The 3,882-nt window shown below is 36.8% G+C and overlaps 1 pseudogene; it reads right to left on the reverse strand.

Annotated features, from left to right (window-relative positions):
• Positions 1-2,106: 2,106 nt before the first annotated feature.
• Positions 2,107-3,592, reverse strand: LOC109583854 (cytochrome b-like; annotated as a pseudogene).
• Positions 3,593-3,882: the final 290 nt, after the last annotated feature.

Genomic DNA, 3,882 nt, shown 5'->3' on the forward strand with positions numbered 1-3,882 from the left:
AGTTTTGAAGTTAGTACAGGTGGAGAGACAAAGACAGAGACTGATGCTACAATATGGTGTTCATGTGGGTGTTGTTCAGACAATGATCTCACTCCTAATCAGCCTTCTGACCAAGATGCAGTTCATATTTATCAAGAAAAAAAGAAATTTTGTTCCTCTGTGGTATAAAAACTACCCTTGGTAGGCTGTATGCATCACCAACAAAAAGGTGTTTCGTGTTTATTGCCAATATGCCATGAAGCAATCAAATTGCTTTTAGTTAATTGGGAGAGCAAGCTTTTTTAAGGTCTGGTTTTCAAAATTGGAAAAAAGCTATAGAAACATTCCATGTTCATGGCCAAAGTCATTAAAGAAGCTGTACCTAAGTGTAAATTGATTGCAAAGCAAACAGTACAAGAGCAATTGGATAACACTATGAAGAAAGAACAAGCAATTTGTAGATGTGGTCTTTTGGAGCAGCTTTCTGCTCTCCATTGCTTGTTGCGTCATGGTATTACTATTTGGGGACATATTGATAGTGAAAGTAATTTAGTATAACTCTTGACGGCAAGACTTGTAAGTAATTCATGTCACTGTACAGATGTTATTAAAGATTGGCTATCTAGAGGGAAGTATATGTCACATGACATGGTCAATGAGCATATCCAAACTATAGCCAACACAGTGCTACAATTGCACCTTTCTAAAATAACAACCAATTATTCACCATGGTACTCCATCATCGGAAATGAAGCATCAGATACTGCTGGAAGGGAGCAGTTACATCTCTCTATAAGATGGGTCAATGAAGACTATATTGTTAGCAAAAATCCAGTTGGACTAGCTAGCATTCCTAGTACTACATCAGATGTACTTACCAAAGTCATCAAAGATATGCTTATTCGTTTTTGCCTGCTTATTACTTTTCGTAGAGGACAAGCCTTTGATGGTGCGGCTAACAAGCAGGGACATGGGAATGGTGTCATTACACAAATAAAATCAGAAAATCCTGTGGCAGTTTCCATACATTGTTTTGCTCACTGTCTCAACTTGTGCTTACAAGAAAATCGAGGTTCTATGTGATGCTGTAGAGATAGTGAGAGAAATTGTGAAGTTAATTAAGTGGATTCCAAGAGACTGACATATTCATGTGAAAATTACATAAATCTGAAGATTCTTGTGTGACTTTAAAGCCCGTTTGTCGAAGTCGTTGGACTGCTGGAACAGTTGTTATCGCTAGTGTATTTAAAGACTGAAATTTAGATTGAAACATTGGATGGTCTACGAAACAACTCACAATGAATATGGAATCAAAGCAAAAGGAGTACTTACTTGTTTGGAGCAATTTGACACTTTTTTGGTCTTCAACTAGTTCACTTACTTTTCATCCATTTGAACAAGTATGAAAAGTATTACAAGCTATAGATCTCTCATTACAAGAAGTACTAAGCTCTGTCAAAGTTGCAGTAGAATACTACAAGCACCATAGGAAGAAGGAAAATTTTCGATTTTTTGATACTGACACTAAAAAGGTATTTAATAAAATTATACAATTCTCTGATTTTCTCTTCCCTTGTACCCCATACCATGATTATTTAATTCATCGGTATTTTATTCCCTCCAATAATATATAAAACCCCACTAAATCTGAGACCGTAAACACCCCCATGAATAAAATTTCAATTAATAACAAGCACAAGAAAATTTTTTATTTAAAAACTTAAAAGAATCTCAACTCACCAAGACAGAAATCGGGATTAGAAATGCTGTCAAAATCAAGAAAAGCAAAGGTATGCCGTCCACCCTGAACACCAATGTCATACCGCCCAGTCACCTGAACTTTATTACTGATTGAAACTGCTCCCCGCCATCGAAAACCACCCATAATAGGACTGTAGATTTTAGAATGGCCAACAATCGTTTTAGCACCACTTCTCTCAATCTATCCACATACTTTCTAGCAATCCAAATTAAATGCAATATCCCCCCAAAGGTCAATAAAAAATTAATTTTAAACCCACTGTAAACATACAAACACAGGATTCATACCCACGTCGCACAGTTTAACAAACTGCTTTTACCCTTTCTCCGCCTCTTTGTTCAATCTTCGATTGGTCCTGTGCAATCCCATCAATATATCTCCTAAATACCACCCATTGGATTTAAAGCTATAAAATATATAAAATAATAGGCGGATGCCAATTGCCCTATTAATATGTATGGGTGCTCTACTAGTGTCCCCCTACTCAAGTCAATATAACATAGTCGGATATTAAAAGTCAATACAACACCCTCCCCAGGGACTTAAAACTTAACCCCCGCACCCAGCTACAATGTAAAAAAGGCAATAAAAGCAATATTAACACTGGCCTCAAATGCGGCCACACTGCCTAATTTATTTAGTATCACTCGTATAATGGCATATGCAAATAAATAGTACCACTTGGATTGAATGTGCAGTGGCGTAACTAATGGTTTCGCCTTCCTAAAATTCTCCGGATCACCCAATTCATATGGGAATAAAAATGCAAACACAAATAATATTAAACTAAACACCACCATCCCACACAAGTCCTTTAAAGCATAGTAGTGGTAAAAAGGCACTTTGTCTGAATCTGACGGGACTCCCGTAGGATTGTTTGATCGGTCCTCATGTAACACAACCAAGTGTATCAGGGACAACCCGACTAATACTAAGGGAAATAAATAATGTGAGCTATAAAATACTTTAATATCACATCTGAGACACTAAATCCCACTCAAACTGATACTACCAATTCCTCCCCCACAGCCGACAACAAACAAGTTATCACTGTTGCACCCCAAAACGATATTTGCCCCCATGGTAAAACATACCTCATAAAGGCTGTTCCCAACATTAGTATATATATCACCAACCCCACATTCCATACCACGTAAATCCCATAGTAAATCCCCCTCCGTATGTGCATATACACTCATACAAATAATGAAGCCCCATTTAAATGCAAAGATATTAAAAAGAATCCATATTCTACATTCAAGGTTGTATGCATTATAGATGAAAAGGCTAAGTTCACATCTGCGCATTAGTGTATTGAGTACTGAAAATAGATGGAACAATGAACATAGCCATCTGAAGGAAGGCTTTAAAGTCTCTACCAACAAAAGATCTGTAGTAGCAAATGTTTCCAGTCACAAGGCATGAAAAGCCCCAAAAAGGAAGTAGGTCAACTATTATTCCAACTATTTTTGAAAAGCATTTCTTAAATCTATAAATGACCTCAGAATGTTCTTGCATACTTCTAGAAGCACTGTGTGCAGGCTTTCAACTGGTGTTGATCTATATGTAAAAACTACTATTGCAACAATCATTAGTTTTGAAATATACCTGAAGAGATCCGTATTCAGTCAAACCACAGGTTCTCAGTCTCTTTTATTCCAAAGTGCTTCCTAGCTACAGTTGCTGTTGTTTTAGATTTTATCTCTTCTATTTCACTAAGAGCTTGAGGCTTTGAATGTTGTTCTCCCAGTACTGAAGCATTATCTGTCTATTTCAAAAGTTTGATAGCTAACAATTATACCATACCAGACACAATCAGTTTACCAACTCAACAGACCTATCATCACACATGGTACGAAGTAATGGTGCTACTACTAAAACATTCTTGCCTAGATGTGCATCATATACTTCAAAACCATTGGTTTACTGAGTTCTGTAGCAGACAGCTGATTAGAGCAGGTAGCATAATGAATGTTACCTAACTTCCGAGCTTCATGCTTCGGAAGACAAGTTAATTTTATACAGAAGTGTTCAAATTTGTTACACTTCTTGGATTGTTTCCACTAGTATCATCTGAAAACATGAGTAAAGGGGCTAAAACAACAGGAAAACTACAGTGCTTAAGAGGTGAGGCTTTATGT

Source organism: Amphimedon queenslandica, unplaced genomic scaffold (genome assembly GCF_000090795.2).
Source record: "Amphimedon queenslandica unplaced genomic scaffold, v1.1 AMPQUscaffold_13275, whole genome shotgun sequence".
In the NCBI taxonomy this organism is placed as follows: domain Eukaryota; kingdom Metazoa; phylum Porifera; class Demospongiae; order Haplosclerida; family Niphatidae; genus Amphimedon; species Amphimedon queenslandica.